The sequence below is a fragment of the Ctenopharyngodon idella genome, chromosome 3 (genome assembly GCF_019924925.1).
Source record: "Ctenopharyngodon idella isolate HZGC_01 chromosome 3, HZGC01, whole genome shotgun sequence".
Taxonomy (NCBI): Eukaryota; Metazoa; Chordata; class Actinopteri; order Cypriniformes; family Xenocyprididae; genus Ctenopharyngodon; species Ctenopharyngodon idella.
In genome coordinates, this window is record NC_067222.1 from 41,015,259 (window position 1) to 41,029,541 (window position 14,283).

A 14,283-nucleotide genomic window follows, 5' to 3' on the forward strand; every position below is an offset into this window, starting at 1 on the left:
GTATGGATGGACGGACGGACGGACAGACAGATGGACAGATAGACTGATGGATGGATGGATGGACAGACAGACAGATGGATGGATGGATGGACGGACGGACGGACGGACAGACAGATAGACAGACAGATAGACTGATAGACGAATAGATGGATGGAAGGATGGACAGACGGATAGATAGACGGACGGATAGACAGATAGATGGATGGATGGATGGACGTACGGACGGACAGACGGATGGAAGGACGGACGGACAGACGGACAGATTGATTGATTGATTGATTGATTCATTCATTCATTCAGGTTTGGAACAACATGAGGGTGAGTAAATTTTCTTTTTGGGTGAACTGTCCCTTTAAGTAGGCAAATAGTTTTTGGTTTTACTGTAAATTAGCATAGTTTTGGTTTGCAGACTCTCACACTGATGCTTTAAACATTAGTTCTGGTTTGGTTGTGGTTTATGTGTTGTTTCTGCACACCGCTGTACCTCACGGCTTCTTTCTCTCACTCAAAGCCCCTCCTCATTATTCCCCCCATGTTCCCGCTGTGAGACGAGGGGCAACTGTGTCGAGTCCAGATGTGTGGATGTGTGGAACATTCTTGAGCAAGAGGGGTTCAGGCTGGGGTTCAGGAGGGGGAGGGAGTGTAGATTCCATTAAAGGGTCAGATGTGTGACAAAACCAACATGCCTCATCCCACTTAACTGGGTTTGTTGGGCTTATTAACAATCAATGTCTGTTTGTCTGTGTAGAGGACATTAACCAGGGCTGCGTTTCATAAAAGCATCGTGAGCTAAGTTGATTGGTGGCAATGGTTCTACGATCTACTTAGGCTTACGATGCTTTTGGGAAACACAGGCCAGACCAGTTACACATTGAACGTGTTAGTCATGTGACTGTAAGTGAAAGCCATGGCGAGACGCCCAGTGTATCACTCATTGGCCTGCCTGCAGGTCCAAGATTGGAGAAGCGAGATTTAGCTCTTATTTCCATTTTTTTATTTAGTTTGTTTTCAGTAGTTGCTTTTTCTATATAATTGTTAGTTGTTTTTTTTTGGAGTTTTCAGTTTATTATAGTTTTAGGTTTTTTACGATTGACATTGCTCTAAGTTATTTGTTTTTATTATTTAGAATTATTTGCCATCTAATAATGGCTTTTCCATGTTTAGTTCTGGGAGGTTGTAAAAGTTTCAAGTTTTATAATTTATCATGTATCAAAAACTAAAATGAAAAATGGCCATTTTTCAGAATTGTGATTTTATGCTTATTTTCCAGGAAAATCTCCATAATTGTGTGTTGGCTTTAAACATTAAGGCAAGGCTACTTACCAATAGCTGAAATCATGATCAAATTAATATTAAATTTAAATATTAAAATAAACAATGGGTGGAAGATGTGTAGCCTTTTTTTTTTTCTCAGAATTGGGAGTTTATATCATGCAATTCTGAGAAAAAAGTGCGAGATGTAAACTCTCAATTGCGAGAAAGAAAGCCAGAATTGTTAGATAAAAAGTTGCAATTATACCTTTTTTATTTTTTAGTCAGTGGCGGAAACAAGCTTCCATAGTGACAGTTAGAAACCGTGACTCTCAATATCATAACAGACCATGCTGAGGCCTCTTCGTTCAGTATGATTTTGCATCTGTGTACCACTGATTAAAAAAGCCTCTGCTGAGGCTGAAACGGAAGAGATTCTTGACACATTTAGTGATCACACACAGAGGATATTAGGAGCTTGTGAATGTAGAGCGTTGATGTGATGTAACCCTGGAGGTCACTCTGCGTAGGCTGAGCGGCAGCCTCACGCCGGGAGTCTTCATGCTGTCTCTCTCTCTCTCACACATGGTCCTGACAGACACAGCCGGGCTCTGGAATAAAACAGAAAAGATGAGCGTAATGATGTCTTCTTCACACATGAGGTTACATTGCTTGTATCACTGGTTTGTCACAGCGATTGCACAACCTCGAGTGTCATATCACCTCATCTATACATTTTTATACTACTATTTTATACTATACTACTACATTCTATATACTACTTTTTTTCAACATTTTCGATGAAGCTTATGTATTATGGATCATAAAGCTATTCTTATAATGCCTTATAATCAGCTTTATAATCCTGTGAATAATTACCTCTTCTTGGTTATATAATGAATATAATGCATTAATTATATATCATATTTATTGCATTATATATAAATGCATTAAATCACAATATTAATGTTAACCACATGCCTTTTTAGTGTATTACTTTTTAACCATTGGATGCACAAAGGCTTAAATCAAAGGAATTTTTCTTAAAATTTCTTGCATGATTACCGAGGCTGCATTTATTTGAGAGTAAAAATAGTAATATTATGAAATACTATTACAACAACTGGTTTTCTATTTGAATATACTGTAAAATGTAATTTATTCCTGTGATCAAAGCTGAATTTTCAGCATCATTACTCCAGTCTTCAGTGTCACATGATCCTTCAGAAATCATTTAATATGATGTATAATGTAATATCTAATATGATGATTTGCTGCTCAAGAAATATTTCTCATTATTATCAATGTTGAAAACAGTTGTGCTGCTTCATATTTTTGAGGAAAGCATGTAACATTTATTAATTTTCTGATGAATAGAAAGTACAACGCGAATTCCAGAAAAGTTGGGACGTTTTTTAAATTTGAATAAAATGAAAACTAAAAGACTTTCAAATTACATGAGCAAATATTTTATTCACAATATAACATAGATAACATAACAAATGTTTAAACTGAGAAATTTTATAATTTTATGCACAAAATGAGCTAATTTCAAATTTGATGCTACAGGTCTCAAAAAAGTTGGCACGGGGGCAACAAATGGCTAAAAAAGCAAGAAATTTTGAAAAGATTCAGCTAGGGAGAACATCTAGCAACTAATTAAGTTAATTGATATCAGGTCTGTTACATGATTAGCTATAAAAGGGATGTCTTAGACAGGCAGAGTCTCTCAGAAGTAAAGATGGGCAGAGCTGTGAAAGAGTGCTTAAAAAGATTGTGGAATACTTTAAAAACAATGTTCCTCAACGTCAAATTGCAAAGGCTTTGCAAATCTCATCATCTACAGTGTATAACATCATCAAAAGATTCAGAGAAACTGGAGAAATCTCTGTGCGTAAGGGACAAGGCCGAAGACCTTTATTGGATGCGCGTGGTCTTCGGGCCCTCAGACGACACTGCATCACTCATCGGCATGATTGTGCCAATACTAAATGGGCCCAGGAATACTTCCAGAAACCACTGTCGGTAAACACAATCCGCTGTGCCATCTGCAGATGCCAACTAAAGCTCTATCATGCAAAAAGGAAGCCATATGTGAACATGGTCCAGAAGCGCCGTTGTGTCCTGTGGGCCAAGACTCATTTAAAATGGACTGTTTCAAAGTGGAAAAGTGTTCTATGGTCAGACGAGTCTAAAATTGACATTCTTGTTGGAAATCACGGACGCTGTGTCCTCCGGGCTAAAGAGGAGGGAGACCTTCCAGTGTGTTATCAGCGTTCAGTTCAAAAGCCAGCATCTCTGATGGTATGGGGGTGCATAAGTGCATATGGTATGGGCAGCTTGTATGTTTTGGAAGGCACTATGAATGATGAAAGGTATATAAAGGTTTTAGAGCAACATTAAATGAAAAATACATCAAAGATGACCACAAAATCTTCAACAGCTGGAAACCTATATCAGGCAAGAATGGGACCAAATTCCAACACCAAAACTCCAGAAACTCATAACCTCGATGCCCAGACATCTTCACACTGTACTGAAAAGAAGAGGAGATGCTACACCATGGTAAACATCCCAACTATTTTGAGACCTGTAGCAGGCATCAAATTTGAAATGAGCTCATTTTGTGCATAAAACTGTAAAATTTCTCAGTTTAATCATTTGTTATGTTATACATGTTCTATTGTGAATAAAATATTGGCTCATGTGATTTGAAAGTCTTTTAGTTTTCATTTTATTCAAATTTAAAAAACGTCCCAACTTTTCCAACTTTTTTGTTTTGCAACATTATCAATGACTTTACTGACACTTTTGATCAATGCATCCTTGTTGGCTAAAAGTATTCATTTCTTTCAAAAAAAAAAATAAATAAATAAAACCTTACTGATGCGGTAGTGTAAATGTTATTACAAAAAACACAATGACATACAAAGATGCCAATTATGTAGAATTATAAGCAGGTCCAGAAGGAATTTGCAAACCTTTGGCTTTTTTTTATGCTTATTTTGCAGGAAAATCTCCAATTGTGTGAAATGACAGAATCTGAGGAAATTCACAGATTCGTTGTGGGTCTGATTGTGAGGAAAGGTCAAAGGTTATCACCCCATGGTGGTTTGGGTGTAACATTATGCCCTGAATGGTTAAAAATACTTCTAAAAATCTGACCACCATAGATTTCCACCATTATGCATTACAGTAGTAGTTACAGGAACATGTACAGTATAAGTTTATGTCGCATTATAATTATTTTCCTTCATAACGCTTTATATTGAAAGTGTGTCATTTATTGTAGTCCATATCCTCTCATGTTTTATCTTGGCTTTCATGTGTACGGCCCATACAATGTGTTAAAACTGCATGTTGTTACACTCACTAAACATGATTTTGGAGGGGGAAGTCATGCCGCAAGTGGTCGGGAATTTGGTCTAATTGATTCAGCATGCTGGCTAGGGGTCACACAGCTACGAGGGGGGCGGCGTAACACGACACCGCTGTGTGTAGATGTTTTCTGCTCTGGAAACGAATTACTTATGAATAAAGCTAAAGTGAAACATGTTGCAGGATGGATAATTTTCATTTTGGAATAATTTAATGCAAGTTATGGTCATAGTTAGGGTTGACTCCAACAATACCTTTTCAGATCATTTTGTATGTAGGAAAATACGATGATATGTGTATTGTGTATATGTTTCCAGTCTCCTCCCTGCTCTGATCTGTGTACTTCCTGTGTGACTCCCTCCTGTGTTTCCTGCTGGGGGTGAAACGCCCATGTCAGTCTGTCCATCTGCAGAGCCGTCAGCGGGGCCCCTCTGCTTTGCGTCCTGCCGTCTGGGTCCCTCGCGTGTCAACGGCTGCAGGCGGTGCTGCCGTGTGGAGTGTGTCTGTGCTGGACTGATAACATGGGTGTGGGCCTGTGGAGCATCATCAACATACACAAACACACTAAAAATGTGAGAAGAACCGCTATACAATGAATACACTGAACACATAGAGTAACGCTCACAATTAGGGATGAGAATTGGAAAGAATTGGAAACGATTCTAGTTCAGGTTCCTAATGGGGTCATTAACATTTAGTACTTTAATGAAATAAATATTTGGAAAAAAAGTGCAATTCCAAAAAGTGTGTTTATATAACCTTTTAATTAATTTTTTGGCCATTTCTTTCATAGTCTAGTTGGCATGAAATATACATTAAACAACAATAATGAATTAGCCAAACAACATTTTATTAATTTAATTTTATAAAATACTACTGACAAAAATCATGATGCGTAGCTTTAGCTACACGTCATTTTAACAACCAATCAGTAATGGCTTATTGTTCAGGAATCTGACTAGGCTTGTTGGACTGCATGGCTTTGATTCACTAAAAAGAACCAGCTCATTAGAGTCATTTGATTACGAATCGGACTGCACTGCTTGTACTGAATATTTTTGATCCTCTTAAAGAAAAGACTCATTAGAGTCATTTGTTTGGGAATTGGACCGCACTACTTGTACTGAATGTTTTTGATTCAATTAAAGAACTGACATAGAGTCATTTGTTTGGGAATTGGACTGCACTACTTGCATTGTACTGAATGGTTTTGATCCACCTAAAGAACCGGTTCATTAGAGTCATTCGTTTGGGAATTGGACTGCACTGCTTGTACTGAATGTTTTTGATCCGCTTAAAGAAAAGACTCATTAGAGTCATTTGTTTGGGAATTGGACTGCACTACTTGTACTGAATGTTTTTGACCCGCCTAAAAGATCCAGCTCATTGGAGTCATTTGTTTGGGAATCGGACTGCACTACTTGCATTGTACTGAATGGTTTTGATTCAATTAAAGAACCGACTCAGAGTCATTTGTTTGGGAATCGTACTGCACTACTTGCATTGTACTGAATGTTTTAGATCCACTTAAAAAACCGACTCAGAGTCATTTGTTTGGGAATCGTACTGCACTACTTGCATTGTACTGAATGTTTTTGATCCACTTAAAGAACTGACTCATTAGAGTCATTTGTTTGGGAATCTGATTGCACTACTTGTACTGTACTGAATGTTTTTGATCCACTTAAAAAACCGACTCATTAGAGCCATTTGATTGGGAATCGGATTGCACAGCTTGTACTGTACTGAATGTTTTTGATCCACTTAAAGAACTCGTATTGTTTTGAATGGGAGAAAGTGCAACGCGCAATATGGTGGAATAAGTCCCGCCTTCTAAATAAGAGCCAATCGCAGATTGGTAAAGTCATAGCGTCACTGCAGCGGCTGTTAGAAGCTCCGGTTCCTATAGAAACAGTCAGACATGCGCCTCCAAAATGAGACACAAGAGACGCGCATTTAGGACTGCGCATGCACATTAGCTTGATCCAGCCTGGAAAATAACATTTTTTGTCATGATTCGAGCGTTTAGAAACAAAACTTATGAGACAGTTGTTGTCAGATTTCATTGGTGATTTCAAATATGAAATTTAATCGAAAGCTTGGCGAATAGCTTTGGAGAATTTGTTGTTTCCCCATTCAGAGAGATAGGAGCTGCACTTGCATGCCTGAGAGGCGTTTCAAAAATGGCCGCCGAGTGAAATGACTTGTCTTAAAGGGACTTTGTTCTTGATTCAGTACAATCCCGGACGAGCCCCCATTTTATTACGATCCGTCTAGGTTAAATCGCAATAAATTAAGAAAAGAAAGAAAAATGCCTCCCCCGCCCGGTCGTCAGACCAAAGAAAAAATAAATATATAAAAAAATCAAAACCACTAGATTCAGGGTTCAAAAAAACAACTAACGTTTTATTAAGATAAAAGAAAATGAGTAAATAACATTTGAGAATTTCCAGGATAACATAAACCAGTAGGTGCATAAACTTCAGGAAGACCCAAGGCCCAAAATAACAACCAAAACGAATAATAAACAAAAAATATCCAAAATAACTTCCCTCAGATTATCAAAACAAAATACAACAAATTACCCTTACTACACTAACAAAACAGAGCGGACCTAATTTCAAAAGAAAAGGGCAGGTCAACCCTACCGAGCACCATCACTGTAAAGAAAAGAAAATATATAACAGAGTCCAAAAAAAATAAAATACACAATATGTAATGGGGGTCTGCAGCTGGAGAGGAGACAGGAGAAGTGCGACCGGCCCGAAGTCGCACAGCTCAACTGCAGAAAGCGGAAGAGATGGTTTTAAACCCTTATTCAATCATCCTAAGCCAATCCCGGCAGAGAGAGGTGGAGCCATCCCGCAACCGATTAGGCTACGTGATATCCTGCTTAACACAAGCAAAGCAAAAGAACACATAGACAGAGATAACAGGAAACAAACAAAATAAACAATATACTGAATTACACAATTCCGTAACAACTGAATGTTTTTGATTCACTTAAAAAGCCGACTCATTAGAGTCATTTGATTGGGAATCGGACTGCACTACTTGCACTGTACTGAATGTTTTTGATCCACTTAAAGATCCAGCTCATTTGAGTCATTTGATTGGATATTGGATTACACTGTTCACGCTGTATGTTGTTGATTTATTATCAAGAACCATTTCATTACAGTAATTTGTTCTGTATTCAGAATAAAAACAGCCTCTTGGTTCCCAATCCCACTTCCTATTGATTCAGTAGAGTTTTAAGAAAACAACAGCGGCTTCAAAATTCATGTTTGAGGTTTGAGTGTGTTATTTATGTTTTGCTGTGGAAGCCCCAGCGGAGAAAGGGTTAATGATAGTCACGTGCAAGAAATCCCAGAGGTCCTAGTGTCAATAATTTAGAAGCATCAGTATCATTTTACAAGCCCATGCTTTGAAACACATAGGCAGCGTCTTATTATGACAGGAAGTTTCAGGAATGCTTTGTGCTGCATCTGCCACTCTCCCGAATGTTTTCCCATTCTTATCCCACACATCTCCATGCTCAAGCCAGGAACACAAACCTCAGGACCCAGAGTGACAGGAAGAGGGTGTAATGCGAGGGTGTGCAGAGGGGTGTGTGACAATGGGAATATTCTAACGCTGATCGTTCAGCAGGAAGGTTTATTTGTGACCCAGAACCATAATGCCGTATGGAGGTATTTAGAATTAGAGTGGAAGTGTCGGGAACAGAGAAATGCTTGTTCCTCCCACCAGTCCCAAACTCCTCTCTGGTTTCTCACTAACAGTAGTTGTTCTCTCAGAGGTCAGCTGTGTTGAGTTGGTGGGACGGTGTGTTATTGGGTCGGCTGCTCCTGAATTCAGTGGAATAAAGTGTTCCTGTTCGCCTGTCTGAAACGATTGTGCTTAACCCTATAAAGCGTACTGTGTCATATTTGATATGCAAATTTCTAAGGCATCTATATTATCATGTTGTACACAATTTATTACATGCCTTCTCTCATCTGATTGATCATTTATACTTTTTAAGCAAGTAAGATCACGTCTTAATTTGATTGTATCACAAGTTGGTGTTTTAATCCATCTCTTTTGTCCACTTTTAACCACTTCTGTCCTGATATCTTCGAGGGGAGGGTCTATGGGTGGGTAAATGTATGGGCTTTTTCAGATCTTTCGATCTAATGGACAAAATAATCTCACGCAATTTACATGTGGACGCGCACGGAGATGGCAGGAAAACATACGGAGAGCAGCAGCTATTGTTTCTGCTCTGACAGCCGCAAGACCACATGTGAGTGTGTGTTAGAAATCAGGAATGGTGAGAGAACATTGTGCTTGGTACATTTTTCATCTTCAAACCAAACTTGGGTCTTCAGCCGACAAAGTTTAAATCCACTTGGCTAGCGCGCTTCCCATAATGTTTAAGCCATAGGTGGAGAAGTGTCTTTTGTGGCTGTTCGAACATTCGACCACATGAGCGTCTACACCATGAACACAATCCAGTCAAATGCGTTTTCTCTGGAATTGGTCGAAAGTGGACAAGCTCAAAACATTTTAGACCCTGTTTACACCTGTATTTAGTGTTGTCCACTTGTGATCCGATCAACCAAAACGCATCTTAATTCCAGGTGGAAACAGGGCCTGAAAGGCCTTATAATTCTAAATCCGTCCCCCTTCAGGTCGTAGTACACATGACTTTTTGCTGTGAAAACTTTTTTTAATTTTTATGAAGTAAACATAAGAATAACATTTATAATATTTCAAGATGAACAGTTGCTGGACTGAAGGAACTTAAGTTTTCTTGATTATCCATACATTACATTTTAGAAAAAATCATGTTAAAATTATTGTGTATTAAAGGGGCTCTATGTAGGAATGAAACCCAGTGGTCGAAATAGGTACTGCAGTCCAAATTCAAAATATTGTTTGTCCCGCCCCCTCCTTCAAAGACACGGGTGGCCAGCTTGAGGACACGCATCAAGAGGGAGCGCGATTGACAATGAAAGCTGAGGAGACTTACACACTGTAAGCTGATGAGTTGATTTATCTGTGTTTTAATATGCTGTCGTTCATAGGGATTTGTAGATGGATGCAGAGGCTTTTTAGGTCGGGTAGAATCTGCGATTCTCTGACCCAGTTTGTTTGCTGGTTTCCATGGCTGCAATACGCGGTGTTTCCTGCCAACTGGAAACCTGTGATGTCGAAATACTATTGGATAAACTGGCAGCACACGGTTTCGCACAGACCAAAACAAAGACAGACATTCCGACACGGAACGCACATTTCAAAGTAGATAATCTGGGTGTAGCAATGTTTTTCTGAGAAACAAGTAGGTGAACTTAGCGTGTTTCCTAAATATCTGCAAACATATTGGGGTATTTTTATGCTTTATTAAAGTAAAAATCTTACATAGAGCCCCTTTAAATATGATGAAACAGACCTCTGAGGAACATTGCTCTCCATAATAAAAACTACAGCGCTATATAAAAACTAAGGGCGATATAGAGTGACAGCTGATATTTATATACATTTTATGTAAGTAAATACACTTATAAAGATCTCAGTGATTTACATCAGAATTTCATCTTACATTTTGGCCGTATAAATATCAGCAATTGTACCAAATTGCTTTTTTTTTTGCCTCTGAATAAAATTGAAGTGTTTTTTCCTCCTCAAATATGAGCTCCATATTTTTCTACATCATACTATGTGAGACTTAAAAGTCTGACATATAAAATGGTGATACTCAACCATTTTTTTTTTTAAATATTAATATTATTAATTATATATTATTAATAATATACTATATTAATAATATTAAAGTTTTAATAAACTGTTGCAACTCAAAAATTCTAATTTTTATGACTATTATTTCAAATGTCAGGCTTTACAGGATTAATATTCCTATACTAGTGAAGAAGCCATTTTAAACCTTTATACTTCCACAAAATAAACTTAATTTTCCTAGAATATAGAAAAATGATAGTGTAAGGCACTTAAAAAGCATTTATTTTTGTTTTTATTTCCACATATGGAGACTAATTTAGTCAGATGTTCACTCTAAAATTTACATTTTTCATTTGGTATGATAAAAGTACATCTTGTCTGAACATCTGTCTGTCAATGTCGTGTCTCAGAAGTGTTTCATTCTGTAAGTTCTGATATATGTATCATATAAGCACCATATTCAGACAGCGTCACTATCGGAAATGCTGTAATCTGTTCTTCCTTCAAACAATGTGCCTTTGGGGGTCTCCTGTCTGCCGTCAGTGAGATCAACTTACATACGCCTGTCAGTCAAATAACAAACAGGTCAGACCACAGACAGTGAGAACATCAACCGTTCATATGGATGTTGATCTTCCAAACTCTTACAACGTAAGAACAGTAAAAACAGTGTCTTTTCCAAGCATATTGAAATAGATCACAAGCCTTTTGTTAAATTAGCTGACCCTTAAAATGTGTAACCATCAGGTTGTTTTAAAGTTTAAATTGTTGAAATGTATTTTTAAAAAATGAGACCATAATGTAATGTAATAACTACAATAATATTATATTATAATTTATTAAATAATTATTGAATTGATTAAATAATTAACTTAGCATGAATCTGACATATGCATGAATTTAAAATAATAGATATTTATATCTAATTATGAAATATATTAAGTATTTTTTATTTTTAATAATGCAATAATTCTATGCTGTGTTTGTATATATTCTTACTGTCCAGAAATGTTCTGGTCTTTAATGGACATTTGATGAGTGAATAATACTTTTCTGTAACACTTTGTCCAGCAGTGTTTGTTTGTGTTTTGTTCTGTCACTCTTTAGGAAATGACATAATGGATCGTACCATCCTGCTCTTAATGGACTTGCCTAATGGACCTTGACCTTTGACCTTCTCTGTCATTACTACCTCTTTTGAATTCCCATAAAAAACACCTCTTTGATGTTCCTTGGTTTTTAATGTTTTCTTATTCTGTATTCACAAGAGTGATTATGTGCTGCATTTTTCTTATTAGTAAATAGAGCAAACTTCTTTTCTTTGGATATATAAACTAGCAGACTTTCATCTGCTATGAGTCTGAATTTTTATCCTCCATATTAAACTGAAAGAGAGCATTTACATTTAACAGTAAAAGTCATCCTGGGTTCCTCTGCAATGGCATGTTTCATTGTGACCAAACAAACCATTAAACCAGATTCTTATGAATCATATGAAGCGTTTGCCTGTTCAAAACTTGCTGCCACGATTCTAGGGTGCGATGGATGGTTGCCAGGGTGTTGCCATGCGATTGCTAATAGGGGCTTTCGCACTGGAGGAACCTTTTCATAGTTCCTAGAACTGTTGGCTGAAGTACCCGGATTTTGCCGTGTTCGCACCGCAGGAACCGAGCATTTTTAAAAAGTCGTGTAAACATTTACTTCACGAACATGGAAAACAGCGATAACAGCATTTACCTGTCATCTGCAGGGTTGTGTTCTTTTCTCTGCCTCAGCAAAACTGAAAGTTGTCATAGGAGATTTCGTCTCTTAGCCCCAGTTTTTGCTTTTTCAGTCATGTAAATTATGTGTTTACATCCATCTCTGTTATCACGAAACCCACGACACACAAACACAGCTCCGATCACAGCATCCTCCATCCACCGGTTTTTAGCGTTTGTAAATGCCGCGCTTAAAGACGCCGCCATCGGCCGCTTCAGAGTTCCTATTCCCGGTGCGAATGCAACCAGGAACATGGACCGGAGGTGAAATTAGTATCCTAGTGACTAGTTCCTAGAACTGAGTTCCTAGAACTATTCGGTGCAAAAGCTCATAATGTGTTCTACTAAGTTATAAGCAGAAATGTAATAGTTAAGTTTAGATGTTTTTTTCAAAAGACAAGTATGAGCAATAATAATAGGGTTGCCTGTGTACAAAACACCAGATAAGTAGGAGTGTGTCATCACAAACCTGTGAAAACCACAAACTGGTTATGACATTCATTATCACACTTTAGTGTGGTTTCGATGTTGAGATGGTGGTTATTTTTGCTCCTGTTTGAGAGTTCCTTCTCTGGCAGGCTGATAATGCTTCACTTATTCACACATCCAGCATCTTTCTGTTCTTCTGATGACCTCGGTTTCAGTTTGCCAGGAATACTACATTGTCAAACAATGTCCTTCATGGCATTGTTGTGTTTTTCCCCCCACTCTCCATTTCGGATGAATAGCAGATTTCCCAGAATTATTATTATTGGTTGGTCGTAGCACATTTGTAACACTCTAATGCACATTTTTATGAGGAAAACTCATATAATCAAATCTAAATACTGCAATTCTTTGTGAAAATAACCCTGTAATTACAATATAGCACACACATTCATTTCATTTTGTGTTTATTTTTTTTATGATTTCTGTTAAGTAGTGGACTGATGGTTGTTGGTTGATGGTAATGAACACTTATTGTTCCAAATTCCAAAATTGTACCCAAAATTCATGCATTAACTTTATTCATTCATTATTCAAAATGAGTCAATGTGCAATTAACACTTCTGTTAATCAGCCAATCAAATACATCACTGTATTTGAGCATTTTGAATGTGATTTTGTTGTGGTGGATTTGATTGATCAGACATCGACTGAAACTGTGTGTTTATAAAACGCAACATCTAATATCAACTAACATTTTAAAACTTCTATAAAGCTGAACTAGTAAATTTCTTTTCTTTCCATGTCATAGATTAAGTGTTTTTCTACTTTAAACCTAATATTAAGCTTCAGGTTTCTTTGTATCTATGCGTGTTTTCACACCTGGCTCGTTTGGAGCGTTTGTTCCTGAACCTGGTGCATTTTCACCCTTAGATTGGTTCGTTCAGGCATATATGAACACGGCTATCTCGCTCGGATCCGCACCAAAACAATCGCTCTAAGATCGCCTGAACTATGCTGTCTCAGCCCAATTGCAAGAGCAGTTCAGTTGAGGTGAGAAAGCAATCCGACCCAACGGAGCAAGCGTTATCATAATTCATTACGGGAAATGTGTTATATAAAAAGCAGCAGTATCTGATTCTGTGAGTGTGATTGCGCTTCTCCGTGCGAGAATGCTGTCCCGACAAAGCCTTGCTTCCTGCTCTAACTGCATTATGTATGCTATATAATAATAGAAATGGTAGATACACTGTCTCGTATAGTGTTTGCGTGTGTGTCGACAGTTACAAATAAGCAGCAATAAGCTCATGGAGCGAACTTGTCAATCATTTTGATGGATGAAGCAGAGAAAAATGTGGCCAATAAGTGGACAGTTTTACTCACATTTTGTTACACTTAGAAATGTTGCGTTTCAGTATAAACGGACCAAAATGGAGACTTTTGAAAACGATGGCGTGGCTGCCCACGTTCGCTCTGCGTATCCTTGACGACCGTGTAAACAATAACATGGAGACTGAACTGCAATCTTTGCTGGCTTTGTTGTAATTTTTAGCAGCCATTGTGCTGTTAAACTCTGGATTTTTTTTTAATACTGCAGCTACCTACATGCGCAAGAGGCAACTGTTTACACTTGTACGCGCATGCTCAGTGCGCATGAACAGTCATGTGACATGCGTTTTCGGCCGTGTAGTGTAGACAGAGATCGTTTCTGAAACACTGTGGAAACGCGAGTGTAGACCAGGATCGT

At 37.8% G+C, this 14,283-nt stretch overlaps 1 protein-coding gene across 1 annotated transcript in view; it reads left to right on the plus strand.

Annotated features, from left to right (window-relative positions):
• LOC127509703 (Na(+)/H(+) exchange regulatory cofactor NHE-RF2) overlaps nt 1-14,283 on the plus strand; it is a 34,118-nt gene that overhangs the window by 12,434 nt on the left and 7,401 nt on the right. The gene's annotated exons all lie outside the window — the stretch shown is intronic.